This window comes from Caretta caretta, chromosome 9 (assembly GCF_965140235.1).
Source record: "Caretta caretta isolate rCarCar2 chromosome 9, rCarCar1.hap1, whole genome shotgun sequence".
Classification (NCBI taxonomy): domain Eukaryota; kingdom Metazoa; phylum Chordata; order Testudines; family Cheloniidae; genus Caretta; species Caretta caretta.
The window spans coordinates 10,470,376-10,497,183 of NC_134214.1; the positions used below are offsets into that span (position 1 = coordinate 10,470,376).

Sequence of the window (26,808 nt, forward strand, 5' to 3'; positions counted from 1 at the left end):
CAGCAGTGGGGTGATTTGCAACCATGTAACGGGCTTTTGTCTAGGTCTATTTCTCTCTGCCTTGAGGGTTTCTGTGTTCCTTCTCTGCAGGATCTCAATGTTTCACCCCTCAGCTACAAAGGCCCAGGGCTTGAGCCCCTCCTCCAACTGTTCACCCCCAATTTTGCCCATGCTGAGGCTTACTTACAGCAGGCTGAAGAGTTTCGGTGGGGTGCAGGGCACTGCAATGTAGGATTTCTGTGGTACAGGTCGAATTTGCAAGAGTGCATCTGTGAGACTCACAAGAATTAAAAATAGCCTTTACTCAGCTTTTTAACTCTTTCATTACTGATGTGGTTTAGAGTCTCTCGGGACTTTGTTCCCTACAAATATAGATGTGTTTAATCTACACCAATATAATCTTACTTTTTTTTTAAAAAAGCTGCTGGCTAGTGTGTGTATGTGTGTGTGTGTGTGTCCCCACACACACGTAGGTGAACACAATGTCCCAGGTTTATAATTTCACTCTAGTGGGCCTGATACTGAAAAGTGCTGAGTGCCCTCAACTCCTGCGGAAGTTGATGGGAGGGAAGGATGCTCATTGACTCTTAGCAGGGGTTGAACACATCGTGGTAGGACCAGATCCACTGTGATGGGCACATCCTGCATCCAGGAGTGTGCATTGCATGGTCTGTTTCTTTTCACTTTCATACTGGGAAGTGGGATCAAGAGGTTGAATAGATATGAAAAAAGGGTGCAATACACGGATAAGAAATAAAGGTGTCTGAACAGCTTTCTAGCACCCTGCCTCCCTGCCTCACCTTATTTCAAATCTGATCTGAAAACATTTTTCCCCCTCTTCCTTTGCTGTCATTTATTGTTTGATTCTGCAACTGTCTTATTTAACAAAAAGAACAGGAGTACTTGTGGCACCTTAGAGACTAACCAATTTATTTGAGCATAAGCTTTCGTGAACTACAGCTCACTTCATCGGATGCATTCAGTGGAAAATTTTCCACTGAATGCATCCGATGAATTTCCACTGCATGCACCCGATGAAGTGAGCTGTAGCTCACGAAAGCTTATGCTCAAATAAATTGGTTAGTCTCTAAGGTGCCACAAGTCCTCCTTTTCTTTTTGCGGATACGGACTAACATGGCTGCTACTCTGAAACCTGTCTTATTTAAGGCAGCAGAGCATTCAGAGGGCTACAGATTTGCATGTGGAGTACTTCTACAAAAGCTGTACTACTGGTCAGTCAGACCTTTCATCGGGTGGGGCTCTAAAGTGTGTTGGATGGAGCAGGCTGTGTACAGCCTTGTTGGGGGGAGTGTGTAGGAGAGAGGGACAAGTATGGGAACAGGCATTCAGTGATAACTTCAGCTTGCGGGCCCCAGGGGAGATTCAACAAACAAACAATCAAACAAACCTTCAATTGTTGATGCTTCTGGTACTTAATCATGCAGCTTGATGGTAATCAGGATCCAGTATAAGTGATGGGGAACTTACAGGTGCCTTAGCCTTACCTTCTCCAGGTCAGGTTACTGCCGAACAAATAGACAGCAAGCCTACAAAGCAGGTTGCAAACTCAGGCCCCGATTTGCAAAGATTAATATGCCTGCTTAACTTTTTTCACTGTAGTAATGTAGAAGTGAATGGAACTACTCACAGAGTGCAACTTAAGCCAGTGCATAGGATAGGTGCCTTTGGCCCCCATAACACACTGGTACCAGCTAGGACATGTTCCTGTGCCCATTCAGAGTCTCATGTCAGTCAATAGGCCTCGCCACTGATGCAGGGACTCTGTGTTAGTGGATTATGAAGCAGGGCTGGGGTCTCCGCTGAGGGCTTAAAATTATTACTATTTATTTGTATGCAGTAGCACCTAGAAGCCCAAATCACGGATCAGTGTCCCATTGTGCTAGATGCTGTTCAAACCCAGAATAAAAAGATCCTCCCTGGCCAAAGCTTCCAATAGTTACTAATCTGAATTGTTTAGAAAAGTCAGGAAAGTAGGTAACATTTTTAAGGCTATATTTCTCCTAGGAATCTGACTGTCAGTGATAAGATCTAAAAATGGAACTTGACTTCTCTTTGCAACAAACACTGAGGACCTACCTATACTGGTCTCACAGCTGTGTTTAAAACAGTTTCTCCCAAACCAGTTTATAACACAGTTTTGCTGGCAGCTGTAGATGGTCTTATAATTATTTTAAAGAGACACTGAAATCTAGTCAGTTTCACAAAAGGAGCTGAAAACTACTTCCCTGAGTTTCTCCTGCCAATTTTTATTGTTATAGAATCGGGTTTTTCTGTGTGTGTGAGAGAGTGAAAGAGAGAGAGAGAGAGAGAGAGAGAGAGAGAGAATTGTTTTCTCTTCCCGTGTTGCTATGTGGTTAAATCCCCACAAACTGGAAAAAGTAAGTCAAGTGAGTGCACAAGTTAAGCAACGTAAAAACAGAAAGAGAGTTTTTCTCTAATCTCTCACTTTCAGTGAGCCTAAGTGTCACTCGTAGCAATAGGTAAAAAATCCCACAACTCCAACAAACTTCTCTGTGTCCCTTGAAAAATATTCCAGACGAGAACTCCTTGAACTGGGGCTGAAACATGGTTTTTAATCATAGTTCTAATTAGAGCCGGTTGAAATTTTGTTGGCAGAACAGGTTTCCATTTGAAAATGTAATTTAATTGAAATCGAAACACTTAGCAGGAATGTGTAAATTTTGACAAAATTTTCCAAGCCAAAGTGTCAAAACAAATCATTTAGACTTTCTCGTTTTGAAAATGTCAAAATGGTTCATTTTGGTAAGGTAAAATCATTTCATTTCAACTTTGGTTTGTTTAATTTCATTTTTTAATTGTACATTATGCTACACAATAAAGGATAGCAATTAAATGTAATATTGAGATATATTTTGTATTGTATATTATATTGTGTTTTGATCAAAATTAAACGTTTTTACTTCAGTGACAATGAATATGACAATGACAATATACACCAGCCTAGCATCTGTCCCTTAGTGTTCTGCACCAGACATGTAAGCAAAAGGAAGAGACACAACTTACAAAATGGCCTCAACCTGGATGCTAAAATTATCCCAGCAATTTTGTGCACCAAGTTTTTGTGTATGCAAAAAGCTCAAAGTGAAGCTGTGTGTCCAAAATTAGGTGGCTAATGACCCCGTTTGCACAGGCACACCCATTATTGTTTTGCACGTATGAGGACTTGAGCTTCAAAAGTATACTTGCAATGTCTTCATTGTCCAAATTTTGCACATCATTTTGAAGGCCAATTTGGAAATGCTGGCATAAGAACTTTAGTTTTCTCTTCAAATAAACTGTTGCTGGGGTATCGTTTATATGCATCGTCTGAAATAAACAGTTTTTCTCTCCCTTGTATTTGAGCCAGGCATGAATCACTAAAATGTTTTGGAATGTACGGTCTATCTAAGGGTAAGAGTACATGTATAGCAGGGCACCTAACTGCGGGGAGGGGGGCGGGGGGAACAGCAGCTCAAAGACAAGGCTATGTGGTGGGAAGAGCATTGGGCTAACAGTGGGTGTACAGAAAAACGAAACATGAGGAACTGATTAGGTCAAAAGTCCTGATCCTGCTCTTCTTAATCAGGGAAAACTGCCATTGACAGGAATACAGGAGCAGGCTCCATATACAAATCTATCAATTTCATTAAAACACAAAAAGACTAATAAAAGAAAATCTTTTTAATATTATTTGATCCATTTTTGAGAACACCTCAGCAAGGACAAATGCCACAGTTATTCTGAGAGTATCTTTCTTTAGTCCTTTACAACATGAAAACAGAGAAGATACAGATTTACAAATAAAACGAGATCAGAAAAAATACAGACGCTTTAAAAAGTCAAGTTTCAGAGTAGCAGCCGTGTCAAACGCAGTTTATAAAGTTGTTGATTCGCTTAGAATAGGATTGGAATGTATGACTGTAGAAATTCGGAAAAGTTGCACTTTTCTGAATATAATAGTCTTGTAATTTGCACAGAAGGCAAAATGAGGCAAATGGGAATGAAAGATCTTTTTGTACCATTCTTCATTATTTTCAATTATTAGTTTGATCACCACTAGGTAACAAGTGTGGGGCTCTTTTGTCTTTCTTTTTTTTCCATTATGCCCTAATATTCAGATTGGTGGAAGTTCTGACAATTTTCTTTCTGATATTTAAAAGACATTATCAGGATTACAAACACAGGGTGCGATCCCGCTCACCCTCACTCATGTGAGTAATCCTTACGTAGCCCAATTGTCCCATGGAATAAGAGCTGGAAGACTGGAGTCCCAGTTTTGGGCAGTTGTGACTATCTGGTGAGTCAAATGTGTCATTTGCACACCGTCAATGTTTTCTTCTACAAAGAGCTTGTCAAGTTTGAAAGCAAATTAAATACACATTTATAAGCAACCTTATTATCATTACGCACTATTTTCCAGAGGCCAGAGAAATGTCACAAGCAGTACAGATTGGTTATATTCCAGTGAACTCTGACCAGCAAAACTATTTTGTTGGAGACCTTCTATCAGCAGTTCTGGTCACTACATGTCAGTCAGCCAAACAAACAAACCCTATGGTCACATGCTCAAATGCACATGACAGAGGCAGATGTGAAGCTGTGAAAGGACCCTTTGCATTTTAAGCACCTGCAGGAATTTCAGAACCATTGGAATGCCTTCCACTCTAATGCATCTGACCCCTCCTGATACAAAGAGCCCGATCCTGAATGTCACCCCAGCTCCCACTAAGGTCAGCTTGGCCCCAGGTTGGCAGTGAGAAAATAGCTCCTGGAATTTACAATATTCCATCCCTATAGTGACAGACAGTGGGGGGCTTCAGGGAATAAGGACAGTGCTGACAGCACAATGCCTCACACTTGCTCAGGCGGTGAAAGAGGGATTCATGAAATAAGCAACAGGCCATGCTAAAAAAAATAAATACATCCCCATTATACATGTAGAGTTTGTGTTAACATTAAACCATCCACTATTAAAACTTTAATCTGAAAGTGCAGACACCAGCTATAGTCCACACACATGTATTGCGTTGCTTCTGTTGTCAAATTACTTCCTACATTTAAGAGAGGACAAAAGAGAATGTGATTTACTATTCATAACGTTTTCCATCGGATAGTTTGTAATTGATTGACAAAAAGAAAATATAACCCTCTGATAATCTTTCTGCCCATTTTAAAAATTCTGATTATCAGCGTCCACATTATTTTGCCTTTCATGTCTCACATCTGAATTTCTTTACTTTAAAAAAGATTACAGAAGAGATTTATTTTGTTGGCACGAAACACTCAATTAGATCATCCGTTAAGAGTCATTGTTAATGATTCAATCTGAGATGGAATGCCAGCCAAGGGTTAAAAATATCTTCAGACCCTGATTCTCCTCTCACTTTCACTGGTATAAATCAGGAGTATCCCAATGAAGTCAGCAGCTTTACTGGGGTAAAATAAGTGTAAGAGGAGAATCAGGTCCTTAAAGTTTACTGTAATCAACTATTAGTTGAAACACTGCCCTGCTAACACAGTGCTTTAAAACTACTAACACAGTAAATAGTTTCCACGAGAATTTTAGATGTTGAATGTCTCTTAAGATTTGAGTGTTTATTGTTTAAGCAAATTATTATTATTTACTTCCTTTACTTTCCAGCATTGGGGGAGCCTTTGCTATCTTATTTAATTGCCCCCTGTTCCAGTACTGTGGTCAGGGGGTTATTTTGTAGTTCCAACTGCAAGGCGAGTGGCCACATAACTTTGTCTGACTTATTTAACAGTGTGTGCGCCTGGACTCTCATCTAGGTTTGAGGGAACATGGTCCCTCCCATGGTGTCATATCTATCTAGAGTATTCAGTCAATTTACTGGGCTCAGATATTTGGTAACCAAGAACCATTTGTCACCATCATTGTCACTAACAAATTAGTAATTGTGGTATGGATGTGTGCTTGCAGCCTCGGGTCAGGGCTCTGGCCAGTGGACTAAGTCCGTCAGTGGAGTGATTTGTTTGTGTTAATTAGTGTCCAATGTTACAACATTATTTCATGTGAAATATATGAACGCTTTTGGAATGTCCAGTTTTCTGTCATCCGTTATCATTCACCTCGGTTACGCAGACAGCACATTTGCATTGATATAGACACAGTCATTACAGCATGTATGCATACGTTTGCGGTTCTAGTTGGGAAGAGAGCAGTCAGATGCCCAGAAATGCCCCCCTTGACAGGACTCTAGCCAGAAGTCCTGGGAATATTTCAGCAATTCTCTTCCTCTGTGCTCAGTAAGCACAAAATTAATGTAATTCTATTCCTTTACCGGTCATTGGTGCTGATAGCAGAGAAGAAAGAAATGGGCCTCAGTGCTAAAAAGATACTTTTTAGGATCTATGCAGGTGCCAGTCCTACCATGGGCACCATTGTCACAACCTGGCACTTCCACTAGAGGCAGATCTTGGTGGTTTCCTAGAGAGATCCAGCAGTCCTTTGGTGGCTAGTTGATTGGGACACGTTTTTGTCCAAAATGAATTTCATTTAGTCAGAACACAACAGCACTTGGCATAACAGGGTCTGGATCCATGACTGGGGCTCCACAATACAAATAAGTAACAATCATTTTTGTTCCAGGCCTGAAATTCATTTTCCGTGATCAAAAGCAAACACATCAAGGGGGTGAACATGGCAAATCCAAATACAGCGACTAATACGCCAAAATAGTCATGAGTATATTTTCTCCACTAATTGGCCAGCTCCTAATATATGCAGTGCTATAAATTCCACTTATTAGACCCATCTTAAACGTGTGCGTATATACATTTTTAAAAGGGAAGATAATGATGAAATTAGATATTTATTAGAGATTAAAAATAGAAGAAAAAATCCAAATAACTTTGCCATAATTTTTTCTGTTTTGGGCAGGTTTTTTTTTTTTTTTACTAATAAAACACTTTTTAAATCTTCTAGCCAGCTGTACATCCATAAACATCCTTTTGAACGCTCACAAATATGCTATTCTCTTACCCCTCATGTTTAAGTAAAGTATAGCTCCATTACATTTCTCTGTCTCCTTGCAGTCCATGTGACACTTTGTTTACCCGCTGCTCCTTTAGATATGTGTAACGGCCATTCCACAGCAGGCCAACTTCTTTCAAAACCCACCACATTCTTATGCTGGAGTCTACAGTCGCTGAGTGGCTGCTTTTCTTTCCCTATTCAGCTAGTGTCTACATTTTTGGTTCAAAGTGAAACTGTCCCAGACCTCAGAACCTCCAGAAAGCAAAACTAGGGAAAAATCAAGAAGCAGACACTGAGGGCAGTAGTGTATTATCAGAAAGAATTTCAATGTGCCTGGCTGCCCAGCAGCAAATTGGAAAGTTTTGGCTCCTAAGAATGAATTGTGTTGTTTGCTCCTGCACACTGCAGCTGCTCTCCCCCTCCCCCCCTTTTTGGTGGTTTATTACACACAAGCTACTAATGAATGGGAGCCGCTGTTTTACAGTACACCACGCTTACAGGACTTATCTCTAGGCCTACCACAGATTTGACTGATCAACAGCAGGGCTCCGCCATCATAATTCTTCCTAGAAACAGGAGGATAAAAAGGGGTTTGTTGGAGGTTGGCTGGGTCTGCAGAGAATCCTGCCTGCAGGGCCTGCTGATGCCATCGCTCGCTGCTATGGTCTTTGGCCTAATAAGGTACAGAAACAAAGATTGTTCACTTGTTCAAAAATACTGAAGTACCCGAGTGATGGAAAGTGGAGAAAGCAGGGCACTCATCCAAGTGGGATTAAGGCCACAAGTGCAACTTTATAGGGCTGACTGGGTGGCACAGTGAATATCTGCCACTGAAAAATCTAGTTCAAACATAATTTATGACATGTCATTCACAGTCAGAGGTGGCTGTCATTAAGAGTTAAGTGTTGCATTGTGTTCTACTGATTCTGATAAGAATTCTGTAAGCTGCTTATATGTTATCATAACTCATGAGGAACGAGTGAGAGTGAGCGGGGACACACGGCAGAGTGGAAATTGAAATGATTCGCCACTCTGCCGCAGGAGCAAGCTGGTGGAGAGCTGGATTGCTGCGGCCTGGGTGTAAGGTAATCTGCACACATCTAAGGGATTCTACAGTGGAGTAGGATTTAAGGGCCTGATCCTGAAAACATTTACTGCCAGGCATAGGAGCTGAGTCAGTATTGGTGTTGCAGCCCCTTTGCGCTAGCCTGGCACAAAAGGACCAAAGAGCAGGCATAACTTACTAACACCCCCCCACACACACCCAGTATAGGAAGCCTATGCCTGGTGCAGAGCTGTCACCCCCAGTTCTGCATTGTATCTATAGGAACCCTGGGCAGTATGGAGGTGGATGGATGGCATGGCCAGGGTGGACCTGTACTTCAGAAACTCTATACCCCCTACAGTGGCCCGTAATGGTCATCATAGCGAAGGTGTGACTTAGGGCTGCCTTAACATGTGCTGAGGGCCAAACTGGCCTCTCTAGCTCCTGATGAGGGGAGGCACAAACTACCATTCCTCAGTCCTGTGCCGTGGTAGTGGGCACCATGCCCAGCAGTAAGTGTTTGCTGGACTGGGCCCTTAAGGGTATGTCTACACTGCAGTAACATTCCTGCAGCTGGCCCACGAGAGTGGACTTGGGCTTGCAGGGTTTGGGCTGAAGAGCTATAACATTGCACTGTAGATGTCCAGGCCTGGGCTGGCACCTGGGCTCTGGGACCCCGCAAGTGAGTTGATCGCTGCAGGTGTAATAATGAGGTGAGGCTAAAATGATTCTCGGAAGCGTCGTGCAGGTGGCCACAAGAGTACGGTAAGAGTAGAGCTGGGGGAAATAGCCATATTTAGAGTCGGTAAGTTCACATTTGTGAGGCTTGCCAAAACTGGAGAAGAAAGTGGCTGTGCCCCCAAAAGCCACATGTTCTAGCTGGTTAAGCACCCCACTTACATAGCTCACAATTGAATGGAAAGGCAAGCAAACAACTTGCTTTGCTGCCAACAATATTACTGAATGAGGGGAGGGATAGCTCAGTGGTTTGAGCATTGGCCTGCTAAACCCAGGGATGTGAGCTCAATCCTTGAGGGGGCCATTTAGGGATTGGGGCCAAAAATTGGGGACTGGTCCTGCTTTGAGCAAGGGGTTGGACTAGATGACCTCCTGAGGTCCCTTCCAATCCTGAGATATTCTATGATTCTATGAATGGTTTGACCAGCAGAGCTTTGAAGAGACATATGACAGTCTCCTCCATCCCAAAGAACCCCTGCAAAGCTCCAGTTAAGCTAAATGGATCTGTCCCAGTCTAACTCAACCATATAGCCAGACTAAAAAAAAAAGTAAAATTATTCCTAAACCCAAATCTTTCTAGATGTGTAGGGGTAGAGCACGGATGTAATAAGAACAACTAGCACTTACATGGTGCTGTGCCTTTTCAAATATGCTCCTTCAAAAGCAACACGTCCTTCAGGTCCCGAAGCTCAATTGTTGTAATTCCCTCCTAGTAGGGCTTCTTCAGTGTAACTTGTTCAGCTACAGCCCGGCTAAAGCAACCATGATCATCTTATGCTCACTGAGGCTGCCTGTCAAAGGGGTGGGGGTGGTTTGCTTTTTAAAGCCCTTAATGGATCAGGCCCTGGCTATGTTCAAGACCTCACCCACCAGGCCAAGGCTTAAGGAAATCTGTGCTCAGACGCAATTGCTTTTACTTCCCACCATTATTTAAGTCAGGCAAGGATCACAACTTTGCCATGCTGTTGCCATCTCCATTTCATTATCTTCCAATCACATTTATATTAATAGCCATTCCCACCCCTTTACCCTGTCTTTACCCCCATTTCAGCCCTTCCTGTTTTTATATTCTTACAGAGTGGTCTTTTGACTTCTCTCTGATATTATATTAGTCTGCTGTGCCTTGCTCTGAGAGCTTTGACATGGGGCAGGGATGCCTTAGAATTAAAAGTATTATTGTAAAGTGATTTCCAATTATTAACTAATCATCATAACAACCTGGTGTAGTAGGTGAGCATTATTATCCCTGTTTTACAGAAGGAGGCAGTGAAGGTCAGTGCAGCAAGGGCAAAGAGTGGGTCAAGTATAGGATTAGAACTCAGGAGATCTGATTCCTAGGTCTGCGCTCATATGCTAAATCATCATTAGAGGGTTCTGCCAAATCCCACTTTTAGCCAGAGGAGGAGGAACCTGTAAACATCGTTGTTGCAATATATCGTTAAAGGGAAACAATAGTGTGTACGTCCGCAAAATGCAACTTTGTCACGCTAATACGGTATCCCCAATATGACTGATGATCAAGGGTCTCCTATCGGCTCATAAGCCACTTAGGATATTGTCTTCAAGAATCCTGCTTCCTGTGTTCCTTGTAGAAATGCAAACACCTGACTCTGAGGCAACAGGTGTGTGTGTGGAGGGAGGGGATGTAGGGTCACATCCCCCCCACAGATTTGCTGCTTGGCTTTTACTGAGCAGGCGCACACAGACTGGGCATGCTCAGTAACACTGCTGAAGGTAGTTGCCCTCACGCTGGCCCCCACACCATCAGCAGGCACAGGTCATCTCTGTACAGTGCTGTATGTATTCCTGACCCTGAGTTCCTTTGAGACTGCACTAGCCAGCTCTTTACCGCACAGAAACCTTGTTAACCAACGTTTTTAAAATGGGTACCTCATTTGTGCCAGTGTCCTGCTGCAGGGAAATCAGGAAGCGAAAGTATTGTATGTTGGGGGGACACCATCCCAAACCGATGGAAAGGATATACTGCAGCTCTCCCTCTGTGTTACCCTCGCTGTGCTAATATGTATGCATGGCCCAACCCTCAACCTGCTGTTTGAGGTGTCACCTGCTGTGAGTGCTGCTCAACAGCAAACCCTATGAACTCAGGAAGTGGAAAGTTACATGATGGCTGCTTCTTTCATGAGCATGCCGGAGGATAAGATGGGGATCTCCCGACTGCACCTCTGTGCTCCCAGCACACCCACACAGGGGCAGCCATAACTTGCCCCAGTGTGTAGGAACGCACACAGACAATTACACATCCAAGCATGCTTATGTACACAGAATAAGTAATTATTTGTAGAACGACATCTGTGTATGCATTTATCTATTGTGCATTCAAAACAGTGTGTGCGTTGGTGAGCATGTGTGTGCACATATCTGGATCAGAGTTAAGGTGAAATGTTCATATTTTGATGGGGGTAAATTAGGTGCCATTTTTTCAAAAATGAATATTTTTATCACGATTCCTAAGCCCCTAAAACGATTCCTGTTTTTGCCACTCTGACTTCTACCTGAGTACCTGAAGTATAGATAGAGTAGTAAATTGATTGTGCTTCTATATATAAGGGACAATGGAAGATCAAAGCTAGTCCAGAACTTGCATTTTGTAAAACTGAAGCTTTTGCAAAATGTAAGATTAAGTGCAGTTATTTCTCTTTTAAATCCAATGGAAACTGTTTTCTGAAGCAAACATTCCACTTTAGTGTTTGTAACGCAGATCCTGTAGCACTGTGCTTGTGCATGAGAACCTGAAAAAGAAATTGACTAAAATATCATGATAAAAAACTGAAATTCACTAGACTATTTCCAGTGCCCAAATAGAGAGCAATGCAAAAAGTAAATATTTTTAAAATATTTACAATAATAAATATTTTTAAAAGTAATACTATATTTATTTAAATATTTAAAAGTAAATATTTTTAAAATATTTGCAATAAATATTTTTAAAAGTAATACTACATTTTAATAATCCAAGTTATTTGTAAGATAAGAGAATGTTTCTTTAGTTTGACCCACCGGTGACACTTTCAGTTATGAGATCAGAGTTTACTAGGATTCTTATCCACTGTCTTCATAATCTAAACTGCCAGCTGCAAAAGAAAATGCAGCCACAACAGATCATTTTTGATAATGAACAGTTTAAAATCTACAAAGAAATAGGATCTCCTTGAAATACTGCACTATAATTCACTTGAAACAATACTATTTAAAAGAAGAGCGAGTATTGTATTATTTCTTGTATGACAGAACCACTCTCCAAAGGACAGTTTCATCGTTTAATTTGGGCATCAAGAGATGAAAAGAAAAGTCACGTTTTCAGTTGCGTCTCTTTTTTTCTAGGCAGTGAATTTCTTAATAAAACAATCTTTTTCAAAACGTAAAGCAGCAGCAAATTAAGAAAGGAACTAGAATCAAATTTGCCAGGAAGCAACACTACCACTTTAACAGTTTCCCACTGTATTTGGTTTTCGTTGCCAGAGAAGCCTTGTTCAGCCTATTTGGGGGCCCCATGAAATGCTGCAAGCACTACTGAAATGAGTACTTGTCTTTTGTTGTGCTGCATGCTAGCACCATACAGTGCTGAGCTGATAAATCCACTTTTTCTAACACAGGCATTTTTCAAACAAAACTGCCATGAGACTGATGAGTAATGCCAGCTTGCCAAAAAAAAAACCCCACACACACAACCTCTGTTGACAATGACAACTGTTAAATTCACATAGTCACAAAATGAGATTTGTTACATAACTAGAAACTACAAGACTGTGCAAGAGCAACTAAACAGCAAGAGAAATTGCTAACCAACCATTAGATTACTAGGAACATAAATAATACAATTTGGAGGTGTATTAGCTTGCTAGCTACCATTATAAAAGTGGCACGCTGCTTGGTATATACAAAGGTTATTGGGCCCTTGAGAACATGCATCATCAATCGCTTTGTAGTTTTGTTTAAACAAAGCTGGTGTGAAGGGGGAAGGGAGAATATCTGCACTGCCTTATATGATGTGAATACAAGGGAAACAAAAAGCCAGATGACAATATCTGTATGGAAGAAGTGGTGTCCTAACCCTAAAAGACTAACAATGTGTCTCAAGAACTAAAATAAAGTAGAGGGGACACTTAGGTTGATTTAGTTCTAACAAGATAATGATAGAATGAGTTTCCTCTTACACAGCACCTTTTATTCAATTATCTCAAAGCACTTTATACAGGTGAGCATTATTATTCCCATTTTACAGATAGGGAAACTGAGTCACGGAGCAGTTAAGTAACTTGCCCAAGGCCAAACCCAAGGTGAAACAGGAAATCAGAGGCAGAATGTGGAACACCACCCATTTCTCTTGACTCTCCACCATCTGATCTAATCACTGGCTCACACTGCCTCTTACTGCAATCAGTGTTTCTATAATTGTTTTGAAAAACTGTAATGAAGAAATATGGGTCTGGGGCAGGTTTCAGGTTGGGAGAAGAAGAGTCACTGAAAGATTCCAAACAATGGCACACTGTGGAGTTGGTGCTACAATCCAGGAAAAAATATCAGTGCTGGGAAGACGGAAATGCCTATAAGATCCTGCCAACCCACCCATGTTGCTGTGAATGCCAGAAAAGGGGTACTCAGTATGGTTGATCTGGAGGTAAATCAAAGGGGGGGGGAACACTGGCCGTCTTTATTAACAGCAATTTTAAAAAAAAAAAATCCTGTAATTAAACCACTAACCTCAACTTAAGTAGAACTTTTATATATCTAAAATAATCTATACTTCCATTGTATATGCCCAAGGCATAATTTACTTGTGTTACATTATAATGGGGATTGTAAAGTTTGTTTCCTGATCCGGATTTAACATAATGGTGAAACAGCACACGAAGCTTTGCATTAGAAAGTGTGTGTATAATGGCTATAATTCAAATGAGGGCTAAGATTATATGACATGCCCTCTCTGACTCACTTCATCGGATGCTTATGGTCAAATAAATTTGTTAGTCTCTAAGGTGCCACAAGTCCTCCTTTTCTTTTTGCGGATACAGACTAACACAGCTGCTACTCTGAAACCTCTCTGACTGAAACTCTCCAACTAGTTGCAGAGGGTAACACATCCTTTATAATCTTATATGCAATAAACTAGGTTATGCACCATCAGGATACACAGCTAAATCACAAACCATCAAGAAAAACAGAAGTTAAAGTTTCAAGGGCCGTGTCAGTGGGTTAGGTTGTACACAGTGGCTACTCCATGGTATACCTTTGACAACATAAACAGAACATTAAATTGCACATCTAACCACAACCAGAAATAGAAAATACTTCCAATGTGAGACATAGCCAAGTTAATGTTGCTTGTTGGAACCTTAACTTCTGTGTTTCCTGACTCTGGGCTAGATGGTAGCAGGCTCTTAAATGTAGCACAGTGGGTAGGGAGGAGTACCGAACCTCCCACTATTCGGGGCACCTGCAGAAGGGCCAGCCTGAACTGTAGCTCCTGTGTGGAGGCTGCCACTACCTGATATAACCCATGCTAGAGCCAACCCAAAATGAGGTGGGGAAGGGCAGGGAGTAGGTGGGGCACCGTGGCTCTGCCTACCCCCTACATGCCAGTCAGCAAAGCTGGCCAGCCATGCGCCAAAGATATAGGGGGAGTGCGGAGAAGACACTGTGGCACCCCTTCCATGATGCTTCCCTGAGCGCAGCCATCTCTGGGAGACATGCTGCCTCTAGTGGTTCCCCCAGGGCAGTGCAGCTCTTTACCAGCCCATACTAAATGCTATGGTTAAATGCCACAATCCTGCCCCTGGTGATTTTGCAGTGTTTCTATAGCTGTGTTGGTCCCTGGATAGTAGACACACAAGGTGGGTGAAGGAATATATTTTCCTAGACCCACTTCTCTTGGTGAAAGAGACAAGCTTTTGAACTACATAGACCTCTTCTGCAGGTCAAAACCTTGTCTCTTTCACCGACGGAAGTTGGTCCAATAAAAGATATTACCTCCCCCTCCTTGTCTCTCTTGGTGTTTTTGACTGTTCATCCTTAACTTTTCATTAAGCCTGTTTGTGTATATAATTCCCTTGCTTTTTTAATTAAATAAAGTGTAAAGGAATAGCCTATACTTAATAAACTATTGCAATGGATCCATTGTGTTTTGAAGTTCACATCGCACTGAAGTAAATGGCATGAAGGAGGTTAGAAATTCTCACCTTTGCTGCTGCTAATATTTGGTTGGAGACTATCTATTATTTGTATGCATGATGGCTGAATCTTCACTATGGAAAAAGATAAAGGGCTATTTTCTCCACTTCCTGTGTTTTCATTTGTATCTGTGCATTTTATATCCACTTTGCTCAGGTGCACATGACTGCATGACGTGAACAGACAGACGATAATCAGGCCCCAGCTCGATTTTGTTTTAAGGAAATATCCAATTTTTCAGGTTATTCTAAAATGCAAGTAAAATTGCAGAGAACCAAAGATCTTGGTATTCACTCATTTATTTCCTGTGCCAATTATTTTTGCCTGTTCTTGATGGTAAGGCTGGGGCAGGGGATGGGAGAATTTTGATCTGTGTCCCAGGGAAATACTTACATTCTCCATCATGCAGACCGATGTGCTTGTTAGGCGGGACGGGGAAAATGTAGAATCATGCCACAAAGGAGATGAGGATATAGTAAGCTCTGCTAAAAATCATTTGACTGCTCATAACTCTCATTTTTAAATATGTTTTCTGTAAACCAAGCAAAGGCACTAGTCCTCATTGCAGAGTATGAGCCAGATTCTGCCAGTCTTGTTCCCACAAGGAGTCCCTCTGAAGTCAGTGGGCCTTCTCATGTCATTAAGTTGTTTTTGCTGTAGCCCTGTTTTAAAAAAATGTGTGGTTAGCATTCACCATGAGAGCATTTACGGCAGACTTCAACAGGCGCAGGATCAGGCCCTAGCTTATTTGGGGCCCAGCTCTGCCTCCTTTACTCACCCTAAGTAGTATCTTACTCCACACCAAGCCCAACTGGGCCAGATTCTGCCACCCTTATGCAGATTGATTAATATCTTATTCCACAAATGTTCCACTGATTTAGGGTGACCAGATGTCCCGTTTTTATAGGGACAGTCTGGTTTTTTGGGACTTTTTCTTATACAGGCACCTATTACGCCCCACCCCCATCCTGTTTTTTCACAGTTGCTATCTGGTCACCCTACACTGATTTCAATGGAACTATTTGCAGAGTAAGGTACTATTTAATGTGAGTAAAGGCAACGGAATCTGAGCCATAGTAACCAAAGGGAGCATTTGCAGAGTAAAGCACTATTTGTTGAGAGAACCAGTCTCAGAACTGAGCCTTTGGGCCAGACTCTGCAACTCTTACTTGCATTTAATATCTCACTCTTTTGGCATCTCCAGTGGCTTCAATGGGGCCACTTGAGGGGTAAGGTACTAACCGAACGTGAGCAAGAATATTGGAAACTTGCTCTTAGTTACTAGGCATAGCAAGAATGATTTGGAAAAATATTCCTGCTGGGGTGAGTTTATTTAATTTTTCCTAAGAATGGGACAAAATAGTTACACAATTTACTTTCCTCACAGCAGTGTTAAGGTCACGTATGAAATTTTAAGAACATTGTTCGACTTGGTAACTGTACTTTTCCTATTCCACATAGTCCCACTTATGCAAATGAATAAGGATTACTCAAGTGAGTAAGGGGTGCAGAATGGGTTCCTTAAAATAGTAATAAAATAGGACAGTCTCAGTAGGAACCCAAAGCAAAAAGCTACTTGCTGAGCCGCTCAGGATTATATACTTTGTTACCTCTGCACAGTAATAGCCCCAAGAAAATTCTGCATTTCTTCCAGTCTTCAAGAATATTTCTTCTTGTGTATAGGTATGATCTCAGCATTGTTAGAATTCATATGTAACCAGATTTGTGGCTTGGCTATTTGTTTTACAAAACAGCAAAGGACATAGCCTGTGAAACCAGCAGGCCTTTATTACAGGCTATTTTTGCATGTTATTTAATTTCCTTCTTTAAATAAAAAATTGCATCTATTAAGATTATTTTGAATCTAAAAAGGCCGCCCATATTAAAGAAGTTACTTCCTTAAATAAACAACCTGCTGTTTCTGTGGTGTTAAGAAAATATCCAGTCTTTATAAACAGTGCCTATTTGGCTACAAATCAGCCAGCCTTATTTACATATTTGAAATCCAGATGCAGAGGAAATACTAGGTTTGCTTTGGAATATACAAAGGGCCTATTTTTCACATGTTAACATTCAGAATATTTAATATAAAATAGCATTGGGGAGAGGGGAAAGGCCTTTGCTGAAAAGGTTTATAACAGAGGTACTTAATGCTAATACAAACTTTTTACCAACAAGCTTTTTTAAAAATTGTTTTTTAATATGCTTTTAATGACCTCTACTCCTCTTACCTACCTCCTTGCTTCCAAAAGTGTTTGTACTGTCCCCAATAACACTCAGTGGAAAGCTGTCATTCCTGGCTAAATCCTTACTTAGGTTGGATGCTATGCCTCCGTTAGACAGGGTCAGAAGGTCACAATCGATTTTGGAGACCACCTGGAGAGTCCAGGCCGTGAACTGACTCAAAAAATTTATATCAGAGCTGGAATGGCCCACCTCCCAGGGCTAGGCCTGGCCTACCACTCCAACTGCAGGATGGGGCCTGCCAGGCCCAGCTCAGAAAGAGGCCAGAGTTGTTGACCCTGTTAGCTGACCTCTTCAAACTTCAGGAGAATTTTTCTGGCAGTTACCACGGTGACTGGGCGCTCCAAGCTTATCCTTCTTACTGAAAAAAAATTAAGAAGAAAAAAAAAATGTTAAAACCTACCTTGTAGAGATGCCTATCAAGAATCAAATACATAAATGTTTTAATTGTTTGCTTCTTACTTGGACAACTCTAGCTTTAATTATTACAGTCAAACTCATCAAGAAGGCAGTTAAGCTAAATAAAGTTTTAATGTGCATAAAAGTAATGTTCAACATATCAAATGAGCAGCATTTCCAAAGCCAGTATGCCATAAATGATACCCCAAGGGTTTAGTGTGGAAGTATAATATTTGTTTTCCATTTTATATCTGTCTTCAACCTACCAATATTTCTTATTGATATCAGAACAAATTGAGAAAAAGATCAAAAGAGGAATCTAGTCTCTCTTTGGCTGCTATTCCCTTTGAAAACCAATTGTTTGATTAAAACATCATTGGCTATTAAACAATGTATTGTTTTAGTTTCTTAAGTAGAAAACGTGATCCATTTCATCTATAATGAAATATTAGTTAGGGAGTGCTAAGAGAAGTTGTCAGACAGTGTTAATGTTATTTATTTAACATGTCTTTCACACGAACTATTTCTCAATTAAAAATTTACCAGGTAAGCAAAATGTCTTGTTGTTGGGGGAAAATGCTTTAAATATGATATACTGAAGGGTCAGAGAAGACAGCAAACAGCAAACTAAGTGTGTTCTTTATTTATAAAACAGTGAGCAAGAAAAATATTAACATTTCTCCATTTTCTGAGCAATATCACATTATACATGAAGCTTTTATGTAAATATATGTCTCAGATGTCAACACCAGACACAGAATCTTACTGAAGGGAGCAAAGAATGGTAAACTATGTTATATCTGCAATAAAATCCTACTTTAGGGCTTCTGGTGGCAAACTGTCAATCAAAATCCCTACTCCTCATTTCTGGAGTACTGTTAAACAGGTTTAATGATTGCAAATTCAATGTTTTGTCTGGCACCTGGTTTTGAAGTATCTTTTTTTTGTTGTTGTTTGAAGAAAATAAAATATTAATATTCAAATTGTTGCTCTACAGCTGTTACACACTCATTTAACTGTCCCCTTCCACCTCTGATGGCGATAAGGCACTGGGTGTAAAGCTGAAGAGGTTTCTTCAACATCAGGATATCCTTTGGACTCTATGAGTGGAAAGAAAGGGAAGGAGATTTGGTTTGAAAAGCAAGATAGAGTTATATAACAAACTCAAATGTCTTTTGTCACAGTTTCATTTTTCATCTCCACTGGGGGGGAAAATAGGCAGATGTGTAGTAACCTACATTTTAAAAAAAGTGAATACAAGACATTTAAAGGACTATTTTAACCAAATCCTCTTTCTTCCCTTCAGAACCTGATTCAGCTGCTTCAAAATGTTCGTATGCCAAAAACGCCATAATTTTTTAAATTGTAATAGTTTCAGGTAATTTTAAATTAATAATTAAAACACCACCTCAAGATTCATTTCCAAGGATATGTTATAGAAATGATCAGTCTTTGACTAACTGATTTTTGTATTTTTTTATTGTAGATGTGTAGAGTGGTTTTATTTTAGTTTTTGTTTTTATGTGCCTGCTACAATGTAACAATCAATGGATTGATTAATTGACTAGTGAGAAGAAGGAACAGAGCTACAGGGCTGTTGGGGTTTTGTTTTTTAATCTTTTCTTTCTTTTTTTTCACATTCCTGATGAATAGCACTGTACATGTAAACATGTGGCTTTCAATTAGGTAGCATGATTTATGAAGTCATGCTCAGGGCTAGCCAGGTTGGTGACTCAGAGGAGACTATGATGCCAGCTCATTCCCTGGTGATAAACACTGACTGTCCTTCCCACAGCCAGGCACCCTTGGCAGCCTTATGAAAAGACCTTGTGGTTGGCAGAGCATTGAGTTCTAGCACAGGAAATGAGGTCCTCTCCGGTTTAGTACAGAGATGACTGAAGTTCCAGAAGGCTGTAAGCAAAGCCAGAGTCTCCTGAGTCACCAACTTTAAACTATAGGGGACTCTACAGTTCTCAGTTTGAGCTGGGCCAAGAAGCCTGCTTTCCTTGCAGCCCAGAATCTCCCATTGATTTAACTGAACACTTTGCAGACTGCAGGAATTCGTCAAGAGAATAAGGGAGACATGTTATTTGTAGGGTGGAAGGTCATGGAATTTCTATCTCCCGCATTCCTCCCACCCAACTCCCTCAAAAATCTCTGATCCCGGACTTTATGCTCAGGAGCCTTCCAGCCTGGGAATGTATGTCTTTCCCTAGCCCCTATAGAATTTTCTGTACTTTGCATTATGTTTTGCTAACTATATTACAACAAGCCGTTTATCTCGGTCTGTAGCTTGGGGACCTTTCCTATGGCCTCCCTTCTTCCAGGAATTTCACATATAAATCATGGGAAATAAGGAAATCTTTAAAACCAAGTGGGCAGCATTTTGTACCGTAGGTCATTCAGAAACCAAGACACATGAACCTGCAATTGTGGAACCCAACATTTTTGTAAAAGGCCCCCCAAACAAGCAAATAACCCCTGGGAAGAAGCTAAAATCTCAGGGTGCATTAGCGAGTGAGGATTCTGATGGGGTGGGTGACATTTTTCAGTCTAAATCCCCTCCGTGCTATTGAAACAATAATATTTAGACAATGTGGAGCTCAGATTATTGCTCTAATAAATTGTTTTTATTGGTTCATTGTGGCAAATAAGCCCCCGATTGATTTGTCTCCTAATCAGCATGGAGAATGCACTCCGCTGTAATTAAATCCTGTGTAACAGGGCACTCGGTATTCGCTTGTCTCTTAGCTTGCAGTGGTATGAAATACAGGACATCAAACGGTATACTGTACGCGATAGGCACCGTGCCAGCCCAGGGAACGATTATGCTCGCTTGCCTTTAGTGTGGTTACAAATTAGTATAGCTTTACGATGCATGCAACAGCGTGCATCGCATGGGAGCAATATGGAAGTTACTGGAGATGGGAAATGACCAAAGATAAGGTCTTGTCTCGCTCCAATTTCCATAAAGGTTTGGCCGCTTGAAAGACTTTAAGTTTCCTAAAATAGCTCTGTGAGCATCTTGTATGGCATCCCTCTCTCCCTTTCTCGATCACCCGGTGAGAACTTCAGGCATCCAAGAAGTTTCCTCTCTGTCCATAATCAACTTTTTAGCCGCTAGAGAAGCTAAATTCTCGTTCTTGCTGGGCTCTGGATGGTGCTAGAAGCTAGTACAGAAAAAAAGGGGGGGGTGGACGGAGGGGTGCAAAAGACCCTCAAGAAGTAAACCAACTTCCAGATTCAGTTCTCCTTTTCTCCTAGGCTCTGACAATGGATCTGCGCACCAGTTACAGGTGTTATTTGGTAGCGTCACCTGAGGATTCCTCCCCAGTCCCCATTTGTTTGCTGGTCTTTTCCAACACACCTCTTCCCTATTTGATTCCCTCCTGAGGATTTCTTTCCATCACGAGAGCCAAGTGATTTTTTTTAACCTTCTTAAGCAGTAGATGCAATCTTGCAGTAATATAAAATATAAATCCGGAAAGAGAAATGGGATTTTTTTTGAATGGCTGATCGTAAACACAAGTTTAAAAATCCCCTGATTTTGCTTTCACGTTAACACTTCGATGCAGCCTTTTAATGCAACATATTGGATGTAACCGAATCGGAAAGTTCAAACAACATGGACGTGAAGTTTGTTATCCGATTGGAAACATCCTCTTGGGAGTCCATTTCTAGGCCTTTAAAATGGTTTTGAACTTCCCCAGACTCTCACACCCATCCCCATCCTTGCACACATCCATTTAACACACCTATTGAGCACTTCTCTTTCTCTCTCTCTCTCACACACACACACTTTGGATGTATTAGCTAGGTCTATAGGGGTACAAACAGCAGCAGCACGGAATAACGCGCTTCAGGTTTAGACACAAAAGTATATGCGAATAAACTGTAAGTGAAATTAACTAAAGCCAAATCATCTCCGGGGGCGGGGCGGGGGGTACCCCATCCCCAGAGCCCGAGTCAGCGTCCAAGGTTTTGGGAGCTCTCCCCTGTTCATTGGAATGGTCACTGCTTTAGGGTGATTGAGGACAGATTAATGCTTCTATACATTAATGCTCTTTTCTTTCTGGCTGCCCTGCTCTGACTACAGGGAAGCAGGCCAGCGGATAATTACTCCTCAGTGCAATCCTCAGAGCTGGCCTAATCCGAAAGCTCAAGTGCCCGTAAGTAAAACTTCGGGAAAAGTTATTGAAACTGACAAATACAGGGTGACAAATAATCAATAAAAGCCCAGTTCGACATCCTTTATTGTTTTCAGGCACTAACAGCAAGTAATGAAACCTCTGCGAGGACAGAGGGAGGGGGGCAGCCAGGGACTGGGAGCTTGTCTTTTCTGATGGACAGTCCCCCGTTAAAGAACCCGCAGCATATGCAGGCCGGTCACTCATTTATCAATCTTAATAAATGACGGCCTCATAAGGGCTTCCCCCACGTTTGTATGTGGGTACCGCAACTTCGATTTAATTTAATTGGAATCACTTTAATTCTTGTACCTGGCTACCATACACATAAACTAATATTTAATATTCTGTGTGTACATTGTAGCTACCGCGATATATAGATAATCATATAGATAGAGAGTTGCTCTATAATTGTATTGGACATACACACAGACAGTTATTCTCTGTGTATATCTTTAATTCTCTCTCTCTCTCACACACGCGTACTGAGAGAGACAGAGAGAGTTCTTTGCCCTGGACGTTTTTACAGATCTATAGCAACCTAACACACTATATTCCTAATTAAAATTTCAGTCCTTAATCTCCCTAGATTTTCAATGTGGTAATTTCTGAAGGTTTATAAAAGGACAGTGTGAAAGCGGAACTGGTTCTGTCGCCTTCCCGCTCTCTCTGTCTCCATGAATTAAGTCCTGATCTATCAGTTTAAAGACTACATAAAGTTGGTTCACTTTCAGAGCGGGATTTATTTTTGTTAAACTGGAGGCTTCTCGTGTCTTTGAGCTTTTGAGCTGTGTAAATGAACTGCAATGTCACATAATCGATAGGGAAAACTCAGCTGTCACAGATCCTAAAGCAGCCTCTTGCTACAGCAATAACGTGATTTGGCATTTCAAAGTTTGGGAACGTGCTGTCTGAGCGTCTAGGGGTCGGTGAAGAATATCTAAACAGAGAGATGGAGGCTGTCTACCGGTGCAAACCAATAACGAGGAGCTGGAATGACCAGAAATGCCAGTTTACCATTACTCCCCCACTCCACACACACCCCCTCCACACTCTCTCGCACACAGATTCATCACTATGTTTTATCAAGCTCTTCCTGCCCAGTTTGCTTGCTGCCGTTATTTCACCAGTAAACACTTTTCCAGCAGCTTCCAAGCTTTTTGATCCCCAAATCAAACTCAGGTGCAGTCCTGGGCATCGGGATTTAAACAGCGATTACACCCAGAACAACCCCAAAGCCCTGTAAGAATGTATAGCAGCGCCTGTTGCCCATCTTCAGCAGACCACTGAGTTAAAAAGAAAAACCATGAGTGACAAGAAACAACAAATCTCCCAGGGGCCAGTAATACAATGCGGGTGACACCTGGTTAAATCACAGACTGTCTCCGAATCCTTCAGGAGTTTGAACATGATGAAAATCCAAACCTCTTTTCAAAGCCAACTTTGGCTGACTTTCTATAGGGCTGCTGTTATGCAACATATTCCCATATACCGCGTAACCTTCTGCGCCCTTGTCATCACATAGTTGTTAGTGTCATTAGTAGGGAGAATATGTTAATTCGACCATGCATATCAGTGTATTTTAATAGGACACAGACAGATAATCGTGACGTGCTAGATTATAGAGCAACAGGAGAGAATATTTCAGAATCGGTGAAAGGTTACTCTCTGAAATAATGATCTAGTTAGCGTGCGGCAAGAGATCCATGTAATTCATAGTTAACGCACAATGTTCACCGGCCATATCTCCTTGTATCGCAACATTGAACAGCACAAATGTTTGAAGATAAATTTATGAAAGAAGCAGGCCTTTGTAGGCAAAGATTTTCCCACTGAAAATGAGATGTTTAACTGGCTATTGGTTGGAAGTGTAGGAATTGAACGTTCAGTACCGTTGGCTAACTGTTGTCCATAGTTCACTGCCTATACACACACCAACACTTATCTCTGTATATACTCACATGTACATAGATGTACACAAGAAAGTAACTCACCTAGTGTGTTCAGATATGAAGGGTTTTAACTTCATATTAGGAAGCTCGCTCAGAGGAACGATAAACTTCTCTTTGGTCAGGCCACAGTATTTGATCGTATCTTTATTTTATGTTTGTCCCCATCACAATGGAACCTGTAGGCTGAATCGAGAAATAGGATTCAGATCGTTTGATCTGACACGAGGAAACTTGCGTTTGTAATATTACAACACTCTAGAGGGAAAAAAATCAGACCACTGTTGCTGAGACAAGGAGTGTGCTTAAGTACCACTATGTTTCAATCCCCATTTGGATATAATTTAAGTCTCCTCTCGTTTACAGTAATACACGCTCCAACCCTCAAGCTGTCCAAAAATGGAATTTAATGAGGCCGAGTTTATACACTTATATCATTTAGAGGATTCGCTGTAGCAGTAAAATGACAATTGGTACATGTGTATTGCAAAAGAGGTGAAATCCCATCCAGGGACCAAGTTGCTCATTTCTGAAGGAGCTGTCATTTCCAGCAGGGGGGACACAATGAGAAGGCCAGGAGTGATGGAGCTCTGATCTCCATCAAGGAGAGATAACCACCTGATTAAAATAGGCCTCTTGTTCTCTGGTTACTCGATCGTCGTGTGAACTTACCTTATTTACAATTATAGGCAATGAGTGAGTTCCCTAGATTGCAATACACCTATAGCTTTGGTTTACCCCGCTTTGTTATCAAGATCATCTCTTGGACAGAATTCTGGACAACTCACAATAAAGAAGCAAAACAAATGCTCACAGGGATCCATCTATCTGTCTATCCGGAGACATATATACACATACCAAGATTCATTCAGACACGCATGTATAGTTATATCATTGGAAATGGAACGAGTCAATGCTTAGATGAAATAACTACACAGCTGCTCCAACCAATTTAAATTACTATTGTATGCACTGGATCAAAAATAATCTAATGCTTTCTGGGGATTGGTTATTTGGTTTTATGAAATACCATATATTTTTTTTAAAAAATCCCTTCCCGGGTAGTTTTGACCATTCTTTTGATAATTTCTTTTTTCCGGGTCAGTCTGGATCCGGGGCGTTTGACCAATTAAACCGGACCTGGATACACATCTATCCTGAGATGTAATGTACTTGCTTCTCCATTTTATTGTTAAATGGCCCAGTGTGTTTGCCGGATTATTATCCCACCACTGCTTGTGCATTTGTCTCTAGTGTCTGTCATTACACAAAGCGTTCTGAAGAGCTCATTTCAAAAGACAGAGAGTATACACTTACTATAAAAGTCATTAAATTAGCATGACAAGCATAAAGTTCCTACGTTATAATTTGGTTATAGATCTGAAATCTTTACTGCAAGGATGAAGACTACAGCGAGGCACACTGCAAAATTAGGACGATGATCTGCAGTGTACAATATGGGAGGATTTAGGAGGAATGGCGGAAAGGTCCTTGTTTCATCAGCCTATTGGTTGGCAATTCACTGAGTGGTAAGAAATTATCTTTGTTTTTCCTCCCACCCTTCGCGAGGATCCGATCAGGAAGTCTTACACTGAGGTCTCCGACGCAACAGGTGTCTGTGCATGTGACCAAAAATTATCGATGTATTTCATGTTCAAGAATATCTAATCTTGAGCAATGTATATACAGCACCAGCCATGTAATAGTCAGCTCGCACAGGTAGGAAGCAAAAGCTAAATTGCAGAGTTGTCTTAAAAGCTGTCGTTGACTTTTTGTGCAATTAGAAACCCTAATCAATCCAACTTTTTAAAATAGCTTCCTCTGCGGGAGAAGAAGTGAAAATCCACTCCTAACTGAGACGTGTCTCCGTATTACTTTATCACACTAGTCTTAGAAAATACACACAGATTTAGCAGGGGCACATTTATTGCCCTGGCATGGTATGGAATATACCATTTTGCATCGGGATCAGAGCGTGAACTGAGTTGTCTGGTGTTCACGAGGCGCACTAGAGTTTGTGGACGCCTTCCATTTACCTTCTCTTCTTTAACCGTTTTAATGATCAGCACTGACCTGCTGGTCATACCTACAGTATCCATGTCCCTTTTCCAGGCACCTCACCGTTGGTTTCTTTTCCCCTGCATGTGCCTGCTATTCAACACTTGCTACCTTTGCCATTAGCGTCCTAGAGTGACCCCCATGGGTATATCTGAAAGAAAGACCCTCTGCATTCCAACACTGCCTCCTTACCAAAGTAATAGCAAAGGGACCCATTCAGACACATGGACCACACCGAAGCATTAATTAGGCTGATGAAACCCATAGAAATGTATGGATCCAGCATAATCGAGTTTCTTCTGCGGACGATAGTTAAGGAATACGTGAGCAGCTGGGAGAATAGGAAGTACTGTTAGGGTGAAGTCATGCATGTAATTGAGTATATTTAACATAACCATTTTAATGATCGGTGATTAAAAGTGCATCTACTTAAATTGTATACCTCTGCAATTTGTCCATATCAACTTTAGAACGGTCACAAAGAAAAGGTCGTCATATAAATTTATAAACAAGATCCCTTACTGGCTAAGCATGACTCCAGCAGGACAGATCCGCTTTGGCAAAGGGGGAGGGGGAGGAGGCCTTTTGCTAGAAAACAGCTACACCAGTGTGATATTAATTAATCACTGTTTTGGCCCTAATGCAGTCACACTATTAGAAGTGCATAATAATTGAGTTTGCTTTTCATCGGCAATTATTTATAACAATTAGATCACTCGAAAAATCCTTGGGGTTCTTTCACGTATTAAAAGAGCTGCTTCTCCGTGATTTGACAAGATTTTTTAATTTTAAATAGGAGGTTTCCCCGCAAAATCTTGCCAGCAATCAAGCAAGGCAACGATCTGGGGTTAAACTTCTCCTTCGGTTTAACTTAATAGTATCAGAGTTTACATACTGCCGGGGGACGGATGGGAAAGACTTGGGGGAAGACAGAGATGATGGACATGTGTGTGTCTCTTTGCAGGAGATCCCCACAGAATG

At 41.1% G+C, this 26,808-nt stretch overlaps 1 protein-coding gene across 18 annotated transcripts in view; it reads right to left on the reverse strand.

The window, feature by feature from the left end:
- Nucleotides 1-3,687: 3,687 nt before the first annotated feature.
- SOX2 (SRY-box transcription factor 2) overlaps nucleotides 3,688-26,808 on the reverse strand; it is a 374,692-nt gene continuing 351,571 nt past the window's right edge. For 8 of the 18 annotated variants that reach the window (XR_007358589.2, XR_007358594.2, XR_007358590.2 and 5 more), the window contains 3 exons: nucleotides 23,815-23,955; nucleotides 17,226-17,595; nucleotides 3,688-15,652 (listed from right to left, as the gene is read on the reverse strand). The gene's annotated coding sequence lies outside the window, so the exon portion shown is untranslated. Of the gene's footprint in view, nucleotides 15,653-17,221; nucleotides 17,596-18,555; nucleotides 18,734-23,814; nucleotides 23,956-26,808 lie in introns of all 18 variants that reach the window. The other 10 variants (XR_007358597.2, XR_007358600.2, XR_007358599.2 and 7 more) reach the window with 8 other exon arrangements.